The 21,610-nt window shown below is 39.9% G+C and overlaps 1 protein-coding gene across 5 annotated transcripts in view; it reads right to left on the bottom strand.

Moving 5' to 3' along the window:
- The window catches only part of AMMECR1 (AMMECR nuclear protein 1), a 115,413-nt gene that overhangs the window by 74,999 nt on the left and 18,804 nt on the right, over window positions 1–21,610 (bottom strand). The gene's annotated exons all lie outside the window — the stretch shown is intronic.

The following is a 21,610-nucleotide window of genomic DNA, read 5'->3' as shown; positions in this document are numbered from 1 at the left end:
TGTTAAACCGGTAAAACAGCACAATGGAAACAGACTGTCTTAATTTAAGGTCAAACGGCAGTTATAGTTTAAAAATTAAACTCAAGTATATTTGGCTTCTTTCCAACTTTTAGACTCCCTGTTCTTCAAAACTTTTAAAACACTTATGTCAGAAAGAACTTCTACAGCCTTACATCATAAAACTAGAAGCATCTGAGGGGCTGCTTTTTATGTTGTGTTTTGTTACACGTAGACTAGTTGAATCAATACTTAAAAATCCATCTATTTTCAATGTTCCTCATGTAACATACTATAAAGCAAGGCATTACACTCAAAGAATAAAAGATAAACACAACCCTAAATGTATTTGTTGCAAGATTATATTTCTCCTCTTCAGTCATCTTAAGTGCTTGGCTGTGTCCTTACAATCCAATTTGATCAGGGTTTCTCACAACCATTAAGAAAGCAAGGTTTTAGTCCAAAGAATGGAAAGGAAGGCAGGAACTGCTAAGAGCTGTCAGTGGCAACATTCATTTTCTGACTTATAAAGTCTTACAGGGGTCACTGATAGCTATTGCAATTTAGTAATCTCATGGTTGGAGAAAAAAAATTTAAGTGCTTTATTTTTCTTCATAGCACATATCACTACCTATTTTTTTATTGTCTACCCACCAGATGGTAAGCTCCAAGAGCATACATGCCTTTTGCATTGCTGTATTCCTAGCCCCAGGCACACAGCAAGGGTTAAGTATATGTTTGTAGAATGAATAAAATAATTTAATCTAAAAGACTGAGAATCACACTAAAAGAGCTTTGTTGTGGGTCTAGGCCCAAGAAATACTATTTTTGAATGTGTAGTGGATGTCTAACTGTGGCACACAGAATTTATATCAAAAGCATAAACACCTTTCTCAGGCCCTTAGGAACAGTGCAAAACTTTCACACTTAGAGATACCCTTTAGGGAGATAAATGTCTCAGGGATAAAATCAGGGGGAAACCTACGAGACATTTGGTTCTTAGAATTCTAGTCACAGAGTCAGTCATGTATCTGAACCTCAGACAGAGTTCAGATCAATGTGCTACAGCAGGATAAAAGTGCACGGGCAGAGTGGGAAGGGGACAGAAATCAGGATGAGGCATCTGAAGACACAGGCCCAAGGCTCCACCCCACCATTCAAGTCAGAAGGCCATGAAGGAGTCATTCCATTCCCTTCATCTTCAGACACCGATATGCAAGATGTAGGCAAGTGCACTGTCTGCTTGATAGGGTGCTATAAGGATCCAAGAACACTAGCGGTTTAGAAGATTCTGAAACTGCCAACTATTACAATGCTGTATCAGTAAAGGTACAATTATTAATGTTATCATCATTTTTGGCCAATGAAACCTCTAATAAGTAGCCCCTCAATAACATTTCATTTCCTTCCTGGCATACCTGGGAGAAGTAGGGATACTTGAGTATTATAATTTAGTATTATAATTTCTTCTAATAAGTATTATAATTTCATAGGTGGTTCTTGAATGGATTTCATGTCCGGGGAAATGTAAGATTCTGGTGCTGATAGGTGCACCATGAGAGACTGTGCCATGCTCAATTAAGTGGTTCAGGACGTTAAGAATACTAAGGAGGAAAGTGAGCGTTAACATTCAATGAGAGCATGAATGCTAAGTCATTTCAGTGTTGTCTGACTCTTTGCGACCCTATGGACTGTAGCCACCAGGCTCCTCTGTCCATGGGTTTCTCCAGGCAAGAACACTGGACTGAGTTGCCATGCTCTCCTCCAGGTGATGTTCCCAACCCAGGGATTGAACCTGCATCTCTTATGTCTCCTGCATTGACAGGCGGGTTCTTTACCACTAGCGCCACCTGGGAAGCCCTCAATGAGAGCAAAGTATGAGTCAAATATGATTAAGTGTTTTCATAATGCATTTTACTTTCCACAGTAACTCTTTTTAAAAAGGTGTTATTTTCCCCATTTACAGATGAGAAAACTGAGGCTGAGAAGTTGCTTACTAGTATGAGGAAGACCTGACATTATCACCCATGGTTATCTGACTCCAAAGCCACATAAAAAATTTATCATCTCCAGATATGAATGAGCTTGTATACCATTTCCCCATTTCCTTTTTTATTATTTCAGTCATTCTTGTGGTTGATATAAGGGTTTACAAAAATTGCTGATCCACTCTATACCGTCAGGACACAGATTAACAGTAAGATTCTGAATCCATAGGGAAAAGGTGATTCTTAATCTGGGTGAAGTAGTTAAATATGACTCCTACTTAGGTGGGTAGAAGAGACATCAGAGCCCATGAAGCAAGCACTGGATGACTGTTTAAAAGACTTAAGTAAACTTAGGATATCCTTGGCAACCAGAAAAGTCAGTTTCCAGTATTTCCCATGTGATAAACATCCTGGGGTTCAGGGATTTATAGAGGGGTGACTAAGGAAATCCATTATCTCAAAAAAGTATACCTAGGTCAAAAGAAATGCCCTCCCTGAAAACACCCAGAGAAATATCTAGTAAGAGTCCCTTCACCTCTACAGGAACAGAATACCAGCGGAAATGTTTCATCAAAACACAATAAAAGTGAACATCAAGGAAATGGTTCTATAGGTGGAAGGGTTCCAAGCAAAAGCTAGTTAACTCAGGGCAGGGAAGATCCAGAGCAAAAAAGAATACATCATCAAACTAAAAGTCAGAGTTAAAATCAGAACTAAAAATCAGAGGGCTAGAGATAAGGGCCGATGGGATCAAAGTCATCTTCAAACACCTAGAATTTTTTCCAGGTTTGGTCAATATAACTAGAAAGCAGGTTTGGTTTGTGTTGCTCTGGTGGGCTTTGGGAAAGCAGAAAGCATCCTCTTAGAACACAGGAATCGGGGAATCTTCTTTAAAGAAACCCAACATCAAGTAGCTAGGGAGTCATGTGGATTCCTATGCTGACACCTCTTTCCAGGCAAATTTGCTGCTGCTGCTACTGCTGCTAAGTCGCTTTAGTCGTGTCCGACTCTGTGCGACCCCATAGACGGAAGCCCACCAGGCTCCCCCCATCCCTGGGATTCTCCAGGCAAGAACACTGGAGTGGGTTGCCATTTCCTTCTCCAGTACATGAAAGTGAAAAGTGAAAGGAAGTCGCTCAGTCGTGTCCGACTCTTCGCGACCCCATGGACTACAGCCTACCAGGCTCTTCCATCCATGGGATTTTCCAGGCAAGAGTACTGGAGTGGGGTGCCATTGCCTTCTCCAGGGCAAATTTGCCAAGTGGCAAATAAAACAGAATCTTAAGATGTCAATGATAACTAGTTATAAAGTGAAGGCAGTGGTCATGAATGGTAAGTTCACAGGCCCTATCCTAGATATATATTCTTCCTAAGCCATAAGATACCAAGGAATGTGATCTAGATGGAGCCAGAAGACAAAATTCTACCCTTCAAATTCCTTTGACCCCTGTAGCTATATTGCAGGGGTGCGAGGGTTAAGTAGAGGGGAGGGAAATAGTCATGAAGGAAGTATGCAATCAAACTTGGCCAAGGCCACAGGAAGTACCAAGGAATGAATTGCCCAGAGGTCACTCTGAAATTCATGGAGTTCTCCCAAGGTAGTCTTCACCAGTGATGGAAACAGAAGTTGGAGCTGAAAAAGGCCAATGCTGAAAGCTTTAATGAACTCTTCACGTCCTTTAAGTCTTAGACTAAACAGCACCTCCTCCAAGAGACTTTCTCTCAACCTATCTAAAGTAGAGGATGTTGTTGTTCAGTTACTAAATCATGGCTGACTCTTCTGTGACCCCATAGCTCGCCAGGCTCTTGATTCTCCAAACAAGAATACTGGAGTAGCTTGTCACGCCCTCCTCCAGGGGATCTTCCCAATCCAGGGATCAAACCCATGTCTCCTGCATTGGAACACGGATTCTTTACCACTGAGCCACCTGGAAAGCCCAAACTAGAGGACAGCAACTTTCTTATTCTTCATGTTGATGCTGTTTACTTAACACAAATAAAATTAGTTCAGTCGTCTATTTCTCCCACTAGACTATAAGCTCTAGGAGAACAAAGGCCCTATCTGCCCTTTTCACTTTTATATCCCCAGTGCTTAGCATAGGGCCCAGACCACAGCAAATGCTGAATGATGATGTGTATAACAATGATTCTCAAAGTGTGGTCCCTGGACCAGCAGCATTGGGATCATTTGAGAACTTGTTAGAAATTCAATTCTCAGGTCCTACCCCAGACCTACTGAATCAGACACTCCGGGAGTAGAGTCAGCCACCTTCATTTTCACAAGCCCTCCAGGGGATTTCCATGCATGCTCAAGTTTTAGGACGCTGGGATGTAACAAGAAAACAGAAATATACATTTCCTGCTTCAGGGAAGTATAAAGGTAAAGGTTCTTTTCTAGCATGGCATTGAAATGTTTGGCCAGGTTATCCGCGATTCTGAGCCTGGTATGCACACAACTAACATTTTACCTGGAATGGAGTAAGGATTTCCAAATGCAGGCTATTAAGGAAGGATCTTGCACAATTTACTTAACTTAAGCATGTTTCCTTATCTGTGAGAAAGGAATAATACCAACCTCACAGTTTGGAAGGATTGAATGAGATTTTTTTTAAAAATTTATGTAAGTTCTAATATATGAAACACTCCATAAATCATAGTGGCAGCTTCTTCTTAGTGAATCTGTTGTGGAGGCCTGTGAAGATGAGGATCTCACAGAAACAGTTCTCAACCTCCAAGAAGGCCCTGGGAAAATAAAGGGTATCACCTACATGCTAGGATACAAGTAGCTTTGTGAGAGTGTAAAGATATACTGCTTGCTAGACTCCTGAGCAAAGAGATGCCTAAGAAAAAAGAGAAGTTAACTCATGAAGGGTTAAAGTAAAGACCCAGAGGGATGGAATGGGGAGGGAGGAGGGAGGAGGGTTCAGGGTGGGGAACACATGTATACCTGTGGCGGATTCATTTTGATATTTGGCAAAACTAATACAATTATGTAAAGTTTAAAAATAAAATAAAATTTTAAAAAAATGAATAAAAAAAAAAGTAAAGAGAGGAAGCAAGATGGGAATGGAAAAGAGGTTTCTTGTCACAGGTGAGAGAACTGCTGGCAGTGAAAATAGCAGGTTAGAAGAGCAAGGCTAGGCCATGATGGACTCTTCTCAGAAAGCAAGAAGAAGTCCTTATATGTCTGGTGTCTGTATTTTCCAAACCAAAAATTGGTACAGTGTCTGATGAATATGAGTATACTTAGGGACACAATGGGACAAACCAAAACCAGGGCTGTCCTGGGAATTTCAGAATATATGGTTACTGTCTGGAAATGGTCTATTTTTAAAAGAAACCAACACCAGTATGGCTAAAGAACTGCACAAAGTTTCACAATACCTCCATACAGGCTCTGGTTATGACTCACCCTGAGTAATGAAGGCTGTATGGGCACATGACCCCTAAAAACTTAGAGCATTTATGAGAAGTTACTTAGGGCCATCTTCTCTTTCTTCCTTTTTTACCAGACCCTTTGGGTTTTATAAATTCACTGGCCAAAATCTGGAGACCTTAGTAAAAGATCGTCAGGCTTATCCCAAATATCTTATATTAGCTACTGTTTTTTTTTTAAAATACCAGCTCAAGGGTACTTTTGGACTACTTCACTGCCCTTGATGGTAAGGAGGGACAAAAGGTCCTTCAATACTAAATCGTGGTCAGGAATTCATAGTTTTTTTTTTTAAGATCCAGTAGACAGTTAAGCAGAACTTTATAACCAATGGTTATAAAAACTGGACTGGTTAGAGAATTAATGGCCTTACTGCCAGTGATTTTGTCAATTATGAGACCTGCTACCATCAAGTCAGTCACAAGTAGGTGAGTTTGAACAATTTACCTTCCCGTGCAAGTACCAGGTTTAAGAGAGAGAAAATAATTCTACCTACTAGAATTTAAGAGTAGGATACCAAAAGAGTAGAATGAAGGATAAACCATCTCTTACTACTACTGTGTCAATTTTCCTTCCCGAGATGCTTTTCCCAAATAGAAATCAAAATGCAGAGACACTCTGACTGGTGCAGTCATCTAGTGTGACTAAGACTGAGCAGGCATTGTTTTTCAGAGGATCTTTCACTTTACGGAAATGGCTGGCCCTCCAGACCTAGTTGAGTAACAACTTTCAAATTGTTCTGGTTTCCTTTCCAACCCTGGAAAAGAGAGGCCACCTTGTCATTGTACTTGGAGAGAACGCATCTGATCAGTCAGAGTGACAGCAATTAGCGTCACTTGATCTAATTTCAATCTGGAGTGGCTGACAGCTCCTCCAGTAGCCAAGGGCTCCCTGTTTTCCCAGGTATCATCATTCTAGGGAAGAAATTAGTGTGTATAACGAGTGCTCAGAATTCCTCACCTCAACCATTTCTTGTATCTCAATCTTTGAAGTTACTGGTATACATGGCACCAGGCAGAACAGGTTAGAGTGGGGAATACTCAGCTGTTGGAGGACTCAGACTATTATCTGGAGGGCATGCAGTTGTCTGGATTAAGAGAGACTACAAAGAAAGCTAAGAGGTGTTCCTGGCGTCATTCTTTCTCAACAGAAAGAATGGGTTAGAGGGTCATCACCCCACAAGGATAAACAAGATTAAACTGCAGTTGAGAGGGTGAGTTTAAGATAACAAATCACTGTGAAGCAGCTTCCCTACTCTGTGCTATCCACTAGGGATCAAGAATGACAAAGATCATCCTTCCTCATCAGGAGCTCATGGTCTAGTAAGAGAAGAAGAAAAATCACATAAATAAAATTTAACATAAACAGTAAATGCTAAAATAGCTGTGAATGAGGAGTGAGGGGGCAGAATAAAAACACTTGGTGTGGGAGCTCAGGCAAGTAAGAAAGAAGTGGATCATGACTGGGGAAAGTAGCTCAAGATCTGTGGCTTGGAGCCACCAGACAGCATAAATTGAAGATAGAAAAAAGCAAGGAGGAAGGCTAGAAAAGTTCCCAGCCAAAGAGCTGAAGGAGCACCATTGTTTTTGGACATTTTTAGGGGACAGAGGCTTTGGCAGGGTGGAGAATTCTCTCTCAGCAGAATGCCTTCTCACTCACCTGCATATACCCTTACAGAAGATTTACTTTGGTGGAGAAACAGGGACAGGGCGGGGGAGTAAGTGTGTAAAACATCCAAAAGAGTACATGACACCTAAGTTCTTGGCAAATAGTACTGTTCTTGGCTTCTCCCCACAAATTCTGCCAGAATTTCAAGAGTTAGATTTTGCACTCAAAAGATGAGGAAAAAAACAGAGATCACCAAAGTATACTTGGAAGCAAAAATATAGACATTACTCAGCAGCGTTTCATCGGTGTGGCTGACAGAGCTCTCTAAATCCACTGGGAAATGGCACAGTCCTTCTCTTTGGATGAATACTGGAAGCATAGCATGACTTCTAGATCACTACCCATACCATTCAGTAGAGTGCTAAACTATACCATTTCTTGTACTATTATCTGTACCTATTGTGTGTGTGCATACTCCATCACTTTAGTCGGGTCTGACTCTTTGCGGCCCTATGGACTGTAGCCCACCAGGCTCTTCTATCTATGGGATTCTCCAGCCAAGAATACCAGATTGGGTTGTCATGCCCTCCTCCAAGGGATCGTCCAACCCAGGGATCAAACCCACTTCTCCTCTGACTCCTGCATTGCAGGCAGATTCTTTACTGCTGAGCCACTGGGGAAGCCCTGTACCTCTTCTTTCCTCATGAATTTAACTTCACAGCTAATCTTTACACAGAACAGAGTCCTCTCTGGGCTAAACTATTCCAATGTTCTCTTCAACAATGACTCTGTTTTACCTGTGAATTGATGCTTCTGAATTATGGTGTTGGAGAAAACTCATGAGAGTCCCTTGGACTGCAAGGATATCAAACCAGTCAATCCTAAAGGAAATCAGTGCTGAATAGTCACTGGAAGGACTGATGCTGAAGCTGAAACTCTAATACTTTGGCTACCTGATGCAAAGAACTGACTCATTAGAAAAGACCCTGATGCTGGGAAAGAATGAAGGCAGGAGGAGAAGGGGATGACAAAGAATGAGATGGTTGGATGGCATCACCAGCTCAATGAACATGAGTTTGAGCAAGCTCTGGGAGTTGGTGATGGACAGGGAAGCCTGGTGTGCTGTAGTCCATGGGGTCACAAAGAGTCGGACATGACTGAGAAACTGAACTGAACTGAATCTCTCACTCTGATTCAACCGTATAACTCCTACACCAATATTTCCTAATAGGTCAGAAAATCAAGTCAAAATGAATGAACAAATGCTTTCATTTCAAGCTTCTCTACTCTTCCCTCTCCTGATTCTATACTTCTCAAATATCCTCATTTCTTGATAGTTCCCTAAATAAAACTAAATCAACCCTGTGATCCTCACTGGTTGGAATGTCTAATGCTCTCCCCCCAAATCAAATTCTAAATTCTTATCATTTGAAACATAATTCAAAATCTCCCATTAATGCTTCTCCAACAAATAAGTCCATTAATGTAAACATGACTAATATTCCTCCCCCATTTTCATGTATAATCATGAATACCCAACTCCCCATCACCCACGTGTGGCCATTTCCCCTCTTTCAGTTATTGGCCTGGGGTATGGCCACTCCAGTAAAGGTACTGGAGCATGGTAAGGAAAGTATATATAAACAGCTCACAGAATGAGGGGAAAAGTCAAGAAAAGAAGGCAAGGAAATTACTGTTTTGCACTATTTGCCTTAAGGTCCCTTACAGAGGCAGGGATAATGAGAGGTGATTACATATATATATGTAAAATTTCATTACATCGTTATAATTTGAGACATACATCATAGCCATAGGAATAGCCACCTGGTTAGTTAAATAGAAAAGATGTTTACTTATTTATGTCCCAGTACAAGAGCAAGTTGGTAAATTATTCTATGAACTGTATAGTCAAAGTCTCCAGACTAAGATTAACATGAAATGTGTGTGTGCATAAACACACATGCTTACAAAGTAAATGTGCCCATCCTATTCGTCCCTTATAAAAGAGCTTGCCAAATCATTCTTTAAACTCCTATTTGTCCACAGTAAACTGTCAAGTACATAGAGGGCATTCAAGTGGTAGTTGACAATGATCTTCAATACTAGCTGAATGAAAACCTATCCAGCCAAGTTCAGGAGGAAATGAATCTTTAATCATAAAAACACTCTAAAAAAGAATCCTGCATGTTACAGCATTCTTATAATTGTACTGGAAGATATACTGTAATTTACTTAGTATAGCCAAGAATTTATAGAACCATGATTCAGAGTCGCACACAATCTGACTTTAGCACGAAAGCTGAAAAATAAAACCTACTGGAATCAATCCAACTTGCTTTATTTCCTGGAATACAGGTAAAAACTCATTATAGTTAACATCAGGATGACAAAGCCTCAAGATAACAATGTTCTGTCTCAAAATGAACCCACAGTAGTTTGTTGATTTGGTACAAAAAATTATGTACAGCAAACAATCAAGGAAAACAAATGTTTTCTTCAATTCTCTTCTAGAAACAGTCACTGCCTGTAATGAAAAAATATTTATGTGCTGCTGGCAAAGCAATCCTCACTTGTTAATTCACTGTGAACATTTTCCCCCAGTTTTATTCAGTACAATTTCCTCAACCCTTACCTCCTTAAATATTGTACATAAGCATACGTAACTACCTAAAATGGATGTCAAATCCTTTCACTGCCTATGCTATAGACTTAATCTTCAAAATCAAGTTATTCTGCTCATAGAGAGATAATTTGACCCTGCCCACCTGTGAAAGAGAAAGTGTTAGTCGCTCAGTCGTGTCTGACTCTTTGTGACCCCATGGACTGTAGCCCACCAGGCTCCTCTGTCCATGAATTCTCCAAGCAAGAATACTGAAGTGGGTTGCCATTTCCTTTTCCACGGGATCTTCCCAAACCAGGGATCGAACCTGGCTCTCCCACATTGCAGGCAGACTCTATACTGACTGAGTCACCAGGGAAACCTACCTGTGAATGGCTACAAATAGATTAACACACCCATTCCAAAGGCTGGCCATTCCTGGAGATGTTTTACAAGACTGAAGACCATTTTTACTTTACTTCACCACTGCCTCTCCCTCTCTAGTCTGCCTTTTGACTTTAGTTCCTCATTGCTTCTCTCTTTGCTTCTATAAAAGAACCTAGCATCCAGACCCCAACAAGATGGTTACTTTGAGACATTAGTCTGCCATCTTCTCAGTCAGCTGGCTTTCCAGATAAAGCCATATTCCTTGCCTCAAAAACAACAAGAAAAAAAATCAAGTTATTCTGCAACTATTATCTATTTTAACTTGTTACTTGTGTAAGATTTATGCCAATCAGGCTATATGGTTAACCTACTAAACTGTATTTAAGTATTGATACACTGGAAATATAAATTCTATACAATAGCTGCTGCTGCTAAGTCACTTCAGTCATGTCTGACTCTGTGTGACCCCATAGACGTCAGCCCACGAGGCTCCCCTGTCCCTGGGATTCTCCAGGCAAGAACACTGGAGTGGGTTGCCATTTCCTTCTCCAATGCAGGAAAGTGAAAAGTGAGAGTGAAGTCGCTCAGTCATGTCTGACTCTTAGGAACCCCATGGACTGCAGCCCACCAGGCTCCTCCATCCATGGGATCCTCCAGGCAAGAGTACTGGAGTGGGTTGCCATTGCCTTCTCCACCTATACAATAGAAGGTGGTTTAAAAAAACATTTCCATTCTTCTTTGTGTGTTTATAATAGTACTGATACGTACTGCGTATGGTTCTAATGATGTAAGTTTTAATGAAATACTTAATGCAATTAAAATTTCATAGAATATTTCTACCTTAACAGTAACAAAAAGGCCAGTGGTAAAAATGGACAATTTTCATCCTAAATCAATGGCATACAAAGTTAAAACCTGATGAAACTGGGTATTTTTAGGGCACAAGATTTATGCAACTTCTCAGAATGGTACATATGAACATAAGCATATAATACATATATATAATACATTCAGGTTCTTTGTGAATAGAGCTTTAAAATGCTTTATCTATAAGAGTATATATTTCTTTAGTATACAAGTTCTTAAAATGCCCTTATGAAAGATTATTCTTATTCCCACATTTCAATATTCAATGGAACCAAAACCCAATAACCTGCTTACAATTTAACAAGAAGTTCAGCTGTTTGATTTTGTTCCTTTCAGTACTTTAATGCTTAATATTTTTGAAATTGCAGCACCCGGTGGCTCAGACAGTAAAGTGTCTGTCTACAACGTGGGAGACCTGGGTTCGATCCCTGGGTCAGGAAGTTCCCTGGAGAAGGAAATGGCAACCCACTCCAGTACTCTTGCCTAGAAAATCCCATGAATGGAGGAGCCTGGTGTTCATGGGGTCGCAAAGAGTCAGACACGACTGAGCGACTTCACTTTCACTTTTTTTTTTTTTTTTGCGGGGGGGCGGGGTGCTTCCCTGGTGGCTCAGAGGTTAAAGCGTCTGCCTGCAATGTGGGAGACCTGGGTTCGATCCCTGGGTCAGGAAGATCCCAGGAGAAGGAAATGGCAACCCACTCCAGTATTCTCGCCTGGAGAATTCCATGGAGGGAGGAGCCTGGTGGGCTACAGTCCATGGGGTCGCAAAGAGTCGGACATGACTGACTTCTGAGATTATTAGTTGGGCTATCTTCCCTGGTGGCTCAGATGGTAAAGCGTTTGCCTATAATGCGGGAGGCCCGGGTTCAATCCCTGGGTTGGGAAGATCTCCTGGAGAAGGAAATGGCAACCCACTCCAGTATTCTTGCCTGGAAAATCCCATGGATGGAGAAGCCTGCTAGGCTACAGTCTATGGGGTCGCAAAGAGTCAGACACGACTGAGCAACTTCACTTTATTATTAGTTGATTGACCTCATGACACACTTTCTCTCCTACAAATGTGGCATGTGTGGGCATTTTCATTCAAAATAATTTTGATTTTAAAACTTCGTGACACCTCTTGAAGAATTGAGAGGCAGATTTAAAAACTCACTGCTCTTAATTTCTCTGCCTTAGGAACAAATACAAACAAAAATGTAGTCAGTCCTTTTATATAAAGCAATATTCTATCTGTATAGGTGAAAATGGAGTGAGAAGAGGAAAAGAAAGAAGATACAAAGACGAAGACATTAGGTCTCTGCTATCAAATGAGTTTACCATCTAATGTGGGAGAAGGACATGCATACAAATAATAGAAAATATTCAGTAACTGAGGCATTAGGGAGGGGTGTGGGGACATGCCAAGTCAGAAAGAAGACAGCTTCAAAGTTTGAAATTGGAGCACTGATGCCATGCTGTAGATTTTAAATTACACTGTTATCTTACATATGGATTCCCACTTATGTGCAAAGAGATATACATGTAGCAATGCTAAATGCAGTCACTCAGGTTGTATTTTGCTTTCCAAACCATGCACCTACAGGTCCTGCATCCACCCAGAGAGGGCACTGTTTTTCAAATTCACACAATGTACTGCTAGCAGTGGCCCTGAATACATAATTTTGCTTCCTGTCTTTCCCTCTGCTAGTAATGCTTCAATCTAAATGTTCATCGATAAAGGACTGGTTAAATAAATCATGGTACATCCATACAACAGGATATCTTGCAGGCATTAAACAGAAACAGGCACTGGGAGTCTAGTTAATTATACAGTGGTGCTCAAATTTCTTGGTGTTGGTAATACACTGTAGTTATGGAAGATATCACCTGCAGGAGAAGCTGGGTGATGGGTGCATGGGAGCTCTCTGTACTATTTTTGTAATATCCTGTGAGTCCATAATAACTTCATAATAAAAAAGGTAAAAGAAAAAAATAGAACTAGGCATTTCTCAGTGTGCTGATGTAGAAGGATCTCCAAGACTGGCACTTAACTGCAAAAAAAAAGGTGTAGAAGAATATGCATAGTATGCTACTTTATGTGCAAAACAAAGGGTATGTATATGTATACAAATGCTAGTATATGCATAGATTATCTATGGAAAGATATGCAAGAAACTGGCGGCAGCAGGGGAGGGGAACTGGGTAGCTGGGAGACAGGGGTAGGAGGGAGATCTACATCTTATTGTCCTTTTGTGATGTCTGAATTTCATACTATGGACACATCAGATACATGTGTGCTCAGTTGTATCTGACTCTATGCAACCCTGTAGACCGTAGCCCGCCAGGCTCCTCTGTTCATGGGATTTCCCAAGCAAGAATGCTGGAGTGGGTTGCCATTTCCTCCTCGAGGGGATCTTCCTGACCCAGAGATCGAACTTGTGTCTCCTGCATTTCCTGCATTGGCAGATGGATTCTTTACCACTGAGCCACCTGGGAAGCCCCACCATGTACACATACTACCTCTTCAAAAAAAAAAAAAGTTCACTTCAGGGGCACAGTCTTCCTGTCACAAGATTTTAAAGTAGTATCTTCCATCTGATGTATTCCCCTACACTCAGTTTAGAAGGCCCAAGGGTTACAGGATGGTATTTAGGGATAGGTTCTTCTACTGACCTGGCACTCTGTATCCACCTGCTAGACAGTGAGCTAGGCTCTCCAGGGAGAAAGGCCGCATCAGCCGTCTCTGGCACAAAGTCTCGCATATCTTGTGACACAGATTTTCTTGAATTAATCTGACCTTTTACCCTGGCCCTTCTTTTCGACCTACTCTTAAAACCTTGAAGGATTCTTTACCACCAATTCTGCCCCAGAAGCGATGCTAAAAAAAATAACTTATTAGCATAAGTCATTCCCAGATCAGCAACTACTGACACCAAATGCTCAAAAAGGTGCAGGCTTATTCCAGTGAGGGCCAGAGTCTTTATGGAAACATGGGTGATTTATAACTTTCATTTTTTACTTTAACATCTATATGTCTATCAACAAGATGACTCTTCACAGTCATCTCAGCTAAAACCTGCTATCCAGGCTCATCACCCCCTAACTTCTATAGGTTTTATTTGTCCCTCTATAAGGTAAGACGTATTTGTAGTACAGTTATCTAAGTGTATAACTTAGCTCTCTTGAAAGTGAAAGTGTTAGTCACTCAGTCGTGTCTGTGCAACCCCATAAACTGCAGCCTGCCAGGTTTCTCTGTCCATGGGATTCTCCAGGCAAGAATACTGGAGAGGATTGCTGTTCCCTTCTCCAGGGGATCTTCCCAACCCAGGGATTGAACCTGGGTCTCCTGCACTGCGGGTGGATTCTTTACCATCTGAGCCACCTCGGAAGCTCAATAGCTCTCTTACTAGAGTATAAACCTCTTAAGGGCAGGGAAGCCTTATCAATCTCATTATTCCCACGTAACTAATATCTAGGTCAGTCATCTTTGAAGACAGTTCATTTAATTAACTTTTCATAATTTAAAAATTAAATAACTTAAAAATACTTAATTACTGAATAAATTTGCTTAAAATAGCATAGAGGGTTTGTTGTAAGGGCAAATAAAAGACTTTTACAAGTGTATCTAGAAAGAAATTATGCTATCATAACATCCTTGAGAATGCTCTGACTTCATGGAGGTGAATCCAGCACTTTCTTGATCTGTATACTAGAAACATATCCTTTCTCCCTTTCTCAGTCATGTATAGTTTGCTTCTAAGCTGAAACATTACTATGAAATTGCTAAGCTACTTGCTCTTTAAACTTGGTAAACAATTGCTAAATAAGGAGACTAAGATCCCTAAGGGGAGAGAGAAAAAGATGTAGTCCCTTCTGAGAGCACCCATTCACTAGCTTCCTACTTTACAAGGAATCCTGCTTTGCCTGCTGGACCTCACTGATCCTGACAGCCAGTCCCCAGAAGCAGTGAAGTCCTTGTTTTCTGCTATTTGCAGCTGAGTCAAGATTCATGCAAAACTGCTCAGAACCTTTAGTCATTTTGTCTGCCACAATACCTCCTCTTCAAATAAACAGAACTGAAAGTAAGTCAAAATTAGAGCTGATTTTCTCCCCATAGAAACAAATCACTGATATTTTAAGTTATAACGGGTTTTATTATCTGGAACTTCATTAGTCTATTCTGTAGTTCATTTGGTTAGTTAAGTTATGTAAGTTTCAAAAGGTTAGGCTATATTAAAACTCTACTGTAATTCTTATTTAGTTTAAAGCAAGCATTAATATAAAAGGCAACTTTAAAAAAATCATATTACAATCCTTCACACTTGTCCTTAATAGTGAGCCGTGATGAGGGCAGGAACCACATTTTACCTATTGTTGAATCTCTCACAGTGCCTTGAACATTGTAAATTCTTAAGAATATTTATTTGAATTTACTTTTTCAAGGATGCATTGAATATGCACATTGACAGATAATTCACTTTTAAAATTCAGACATTTCTATTAGAAATGATTCAACTTTTTTATTGATGTGCCATACTTACTTTAATAAAAGAAATTTTTCTCAAGTCTCTTAAGAGACTCTACCTGAGCTAAAATCAACTTTCTGGGCAATAGATATTCACATTTTGTGATAGATGTAGCACAGCCCACTGAAGGTCTCTGGGAATTAGTTCTGGAAGAAAGGTAAGCAAGCTCAGAGAGAGATTTTTAACTGTCTACAGCTCCCTGAGGGCTGTCATAAAATTATTAAACATACTCATTTTAATATAAAAAAATAAACATATGCCATTAAGCACTTTTAGGAGAGGAGGGCTATGTTACAATTCTCACAATGTCAAAAATCATACATAGAAGAAATAGGCAAAGCCTAAACATTGTGGTAGTTTTCTCATTTTAAAAACTGGAATAAGAATAAACCCATAGTTCATGGGAATGTTCTGAGCATTGATGATTATGAAGGTTTTTTTTTTTTTTTTTTTTGGTATTTTAGTAAGGTCTATCTAGAAGGAACCCAAAATATTGTACATAGACAATATACTTGTACTTGCTTACAGTATATAAAAGAAATTGTCAAATAGAACTTACTTCGAAAATAATCTGTAATCGCACTCCCATCATCTAACTTGCATGTCAAAGCACTGAGATTTCTGAAACTATCAATTCCTTGCTCCAGTTTAAGTCATTTTCTTAATGGCTGCCCAGGAATTAACATCTTAACTTAAAAAAAATCTAGTTGCATTAATACCAACCAATGTCAATAGTATACATAATCTCTGTCCCTCCCCTTTTCCATTAAGCTATTACTGTCATTCAAATTACTTCTTTATACATGATAAGCACATTAACAGTTTTAGAATTACTGCTTTATGCAGTTCTTTTAAATCAAACAGGAGAAGAGTTACAAAAATAACTTTACGCTTTTATGTTTATCTATGCAGTTACCTTTACCAATACAGTTTTTTTTAATAAGCATTCAACTTACTATCTTGTGTCCTTTCAGTTCAGCCTGAAGGACTCCTTTTGGTATTTCTTGAAGAGCAGACCTATACCAACAAATTCTGTTTCTGTTTATTTTTCCTTCATTTTCCTAATTTTTCCTTCATTTATGTTGGATAGTTTTGCTAGATACAGGATTCTTGGTTGACAATCCATTTTTTCAGCACTTTAAATTCTTGATCCCACTCCATTCTGGCCACCATGGTATGTGATGATAAATCAGCTAATTAATCTTATTCATTGTCTGAGGAGGCCTTACAAATAGCTGAGAAAAGAAGAGAAACTAAAGGCAAAGGAGAAAAGGAAAGATATACCCATCTGAATGCAAGAGTTCCAAAGAATAGCAAGGAGAGATAAGAAAGCCTTCGTCAGTGATCAATGCAAAGAAATAGAGGGAAACTATAGCATGGAAAAGACTAGAAATCTCTTCAAGAAAATTAGAGATACCAAGGGAAATTTTCATGCAAAGATGGGCACAATTAAGGACAGAAATTGTATGGACCTAACAGAAGCAGATATTAAGAAGAGATGGCAAGAATACACAGAAGAACTGTACAAAAAAGATCTTCATGACCCAGATAACCACGATGGTGTGATCACTCACCTGAAGCCAGACATCCTGGAGTGTGAAGTCAAGTGGGCCTTAGGAAGCATCATACTGAACAAAGCTGGTGGAGGTGATGGAATTCCAGTTGAGCTATTTCAGCTATTTCAAATCCTAAAAGATGATGCTGTACAAGTGCTGCACTCAATATGCCAGCAAATCAGGAAAACTCATCAGTGGCCACAGGACTGAAAAAATCAGTTTTCATTCCAATCCCAAAGAAAGGTAGTGCCAAAGAATGTTCAAACTACTGCATAATTGCACTCATTTCACATGTGAGCAAAGTAATGCTCAAAATTCTCTAAGCCAGGCTTCAACAGTACGTGAACCAAGAACTTGCAGATATTCAAGCTGGATTCAGAAAAGGCAGAGGAACCAGAGGTCAAATTGCCAACATCTGTTGGATCATAGAAAAAGCAAGAGAGTTCCAGAAAAACATCTATTTCTGCTTTATTGACTATGCCAAAGCCTCTGACTGTGTGGATCACAACAACGTGTGGAAAATTCTTAAAGACACAGGAGTTAGATCATCTCAACTGCATCCTGTGAAACCTGTATGCAGGTCAAGAAGCAAGAGTTAGAACTGGACATGGAACAACGGACTGGTTCCAAATTGGGAAAGGAGTATGTCAAGGCTGTATATTGTCACCCTGCTTATTTAACTGATATGCAAAATACATCATGCAAAATGACAGGCTGGATGAAGCACAAAATGGAATCAAGATTGCTGGGAGAAATATTAATAACCTCAAATATGCAGAGGATACCACCCTTATGACAGAAGGTGAAGAGGAACTAAGGAGCCTCTTGATGAAGGTGAAAAAGGAGAGTGAAAAAGCTGGCTTAAAACTCAAAATTCAAAAAACTAAGATCATGGTATCCAGTCCCATCACTTCATGGCAAGTAGTTGGGAAAACAATGGCAACAGTGACAGACTTTATTTTCTTGGACTCCAAAATCACTGCAGATGGTGACTGCAGCCATGAACTTAAAAGACACTTGCTCCTTGGAAGAAAAGTTATGACAAACCTAGACAATGTATTGAAAAGCAGAGACATTACTTTGCCAACAAACATCTGTATAGTCAAAGTTATGGTTTTTCTAGTAGTCGTGTGTGGATTTGAGAGTTGGACCATAAAGAAGGCTGACTGCCAAATAATTGATGCTTTTGAACTGTGGTGTTGGAGATGACTCTTGAGAGTCCCTTGGACTACAAGGAGATCAAACCAGTCAATCCTAAAGGAAATTAGTCCTGAGTATTCATTGGAAGGACTGATGCTGAAGCTGAAGCTCCAATACTTTGGCCATCTGGTGGGAAGAACCAACTCATTAGAAAAGCCCCTGATGCTGGGAAAGAGTAAAGGCAGGAGGAGAAGGAAATGACAGAGGACAAGATGGTTGGATGCAATCACCAACTCAATGGACATACATTTGAGCAAGCTCTGGGAGGTGGTAAAGGACATGGAAGCCTGCCGTGCTGCAGTCCATGGGGTTGCAAAGAGTCGGACATGACTGAGCAACTGAACAATGACAACAATCTTATTGAGGTTTCCTTGTATGTAATAGGTTCCTTCTTGCCACTTCTAAGATTCTCTCAGTTTCTTTCAACAATTTAACCATCATGTGTCTAGGTGTGGATCTTTCTGAATTTATCCTACTTTAATTTCATCTTACTTTGAGTTCGTTGAGCTTCTTGGATGTTGTACATTAATGTTTTCATCAAATTTGGGAGGTTTTCAGCCATTGTTCCTTAAATACTCCTTCTGCTCCCCTACTTCTCATCTTGGGACTCCTATTATATGTATGTTGGTACACCTGATGGTGTCTCACAGGCATCAGCATCTGCTCATTTTTCCCCTCACCCTTTTATTTTTCTCTTTGGGCTTCCCTGATAGCTCAGCTGGTAAAGAATCTGCCTGCAATGCAGGAGACCTGGGTTCGATCCCTGGGTTGGGAAGATCCCCTGGAGAAGGGAAAGGCTACCCAGTCCAGTATTCTGGCCTGGAGAATTCCATGGACTGTGTAGTCCATAGGGTCACAAAGAGTCAGACACGACTGAGTAACTTTCACTTTCACTTTTTTCTCAAACAGTATAATCTCAATTAACCTATGTTCAAGTTTACTGATTCTTAATTCTGCCAGCTCATATCTGCTGTTGAAACTCTTTAGTAAATTTTTAAAATTTTAGTTATTAAAACTTTCAACTACAAATATTCCATATGGCTCTTTTAAAAGTAATTTCTATCTCTTTATTGATATTCTTTATTTGACAAGATATTCACAAGTTCCCTTTAATTTAGATATTATTTCCTTTGACTTTATCTATAGTAGTTCATTTAAAGTTTTGTTTACAAGCACATCTGGGCTTCCTCAGGGACAGTTTCTATCAAATGCTATCTCCCTGTATATGTGCCATACTTTCCTGTTTCTCTGTTGAAAATTGGACATTTTAAAAAATGTAACAACTTTAGAAATCTGATCCCCCCTCCAAGTTTTTCTTGTTTTATTGTTATTGCTGCTATTTGTTTGTTTAGTGACATTCCTGGAAGAATTCTGTTAAGTCTGTATTCCCAGTCTGTGGCCACTTGAAGTCTCTGCTCAGTTATTAATAGCTTAGGCGTCAGCTAATGATTGGAGAGAGATTTTTCTAAAATGCCTTGTACCAACAGATCTTTCACCCTTTGCAAAGGGACCCCATGTGTGTGTTGGGACAGGCCTTCAATTGATCTGGCAGTTTACAACTCTGCCTTAGTCTTCATTTTCTGCTTCTGAAGATTTTAAGGTCAGCCAGAAGTGAGCACCAAGGCTTCCACAGGTTTTTCCTAGGCATACACCCAGCCCTGCACATGTGAATAGCCTTGTAGATACCCAGGAATATATCAGAATTTTTTAAAGCTTCCTATCTCATCTCTAGATCCTTCTTTTGAATTTTTTGACCAGCCCCTTCTTTGTGCCTCCTGGTATCACTACCTCAGGCAGATGCAATGTTAAACAATTTCCCTGAATTTTTTTTTTTTAATTTTATTTTATTTTTAAACTTTACATAATTGTATTAGTTTTGCCAAATATCAAAATGAATCCGCCACAGTCCCTGAATGTTTTAAACAAATGCCCTGAGGATAAGACTTTTCCACTGAGAAAGGATGAGTCAGGTCAAGTCAAGGCAAGCCTTGTGAATGGGGCCTTTCCATGGAGCTGCCAGATGGGTCAAACAGTTACAGTTCTATGGGAATAGGGATATTAGAACAAGTTAAAACACAACAAAGTTCACTATTCTTGCTGAAAATCAGCTGTTTTTAATGAATAAATAAATGCTCCTCAGGCTATTAGAAGCCTCTGGTTAATTTCCAGAATTCCAAAACAAGTTGATTTTGAAAATTTTTGCCAGTGTTCATGCTGCTTTTTCATATAAGTAGATTTTCTGAGGTCCTTACTCCAATATTTCGAAATCCATTCTTTGAGTTTGAAAATCTTTCTGGAACTGGTGCTTCCCCAAAAGACTGTAACTTTCAGCTCCTAAGAGGCTCAGCAAAGAATATGGCATCCCTAGTGATATCTACGGAGAAGGCAATGGCACCCCACTCCAGTACTCTTGCCTGGAAAATCCCATGGACAGAGGAGCCTGGAAGGCTGCAGTCCATGGGTTTGCTGAGGGTCGGACACGACTGAGTGACTTCACTTTCACTTTTCACTTTCATGCACTGGAGAAGGAAATGGCAACCCACTCCAGTGTTCTTGCCTGGAGAATCCCAGGGACGGCAGAGCCTGGTGGGCTGCCGTCTGTGCGGTCGCACAGAGTCAGACACAACTGAAGCGACTTAGCAGCAGCAGCAGCAGCAGCAGCAGCGATATCTACATGTACATTTCTAGGTTAAAGTATTCATGAACACCTATAAAATTAGAAGAGAGAAAATATGATCAACCTAGATTTACATTCCATTTTACCTTTGGAGACTATAAGGAAATATGTTTTTTGATAACAGACATGAAAACAAGCATTTACTCTTATCAACATTTGGCTACACTGAAGTATTTTTAAAATAGTTTCTTTTTAAAGATTCACAAATTTTAATTTTACATTATAGAACATGAGAGACTGATTTATCCAAGTCATGGTAAAACAAAGGCACAGCATCTAATTCAATGGCTAGAGTCATAACAGATGAAAGTTTACTAAGGAAAGGTCTCAATGTATCTCTTATATGAAATGAGGAAGATAGTAATTATAAGCTCTAAATCTTGACTTTTATAAAGAATCATAAATACTTTAAAAACTCATTTTAATAGAATGTTTGCTATTTCAACATGTACAACTGACTATTTATTATAATGTTACCAAACCAAATTACAAGTAATGAAAGTGTCTGACAACAATGGTAACATTGTGGCACCGTGCTTAACTGCTCAGTCATGTCCAACTTTTTGCAACCCTATGGACTGTAGCCTGCCAGGCTCCTCTGTCCATAGGATTCTCCAGGCAAGAACACTGGAGTGGGTTGCCATTCCCTCCTCCAGGGGATCTTCCCAACCCAGAGATCAAACCCAGGTCTCCCACATTGCAGGTGGATTCTTTACCATCTGAGCCACCAAGGAAGCCCAAGAATACTAGAGTGGGTAGCCTATCTCTTTTCCAGCAGATCTTCCGGACCCAG

This window comes from Bubalus bubalis, chromosome X (assembly GCF_019923935.1).
Source record: "Bubalus bubalis isolate 160015118507 breed Murrah chromosome X, NDDB_SH_1, whole genome shotgun sequence".
NCBI classification, from domain to species: Eukaryota; Metazoa; Chordata; class Mammalia; order Artiodactyla; family Bovidae; genus Bubalus; species Bubalus bubalis.
Note: the sequence above shows the minus strand (reverse complement) of the source record. Positions and strands in the feature narration are given on the sequence as shown.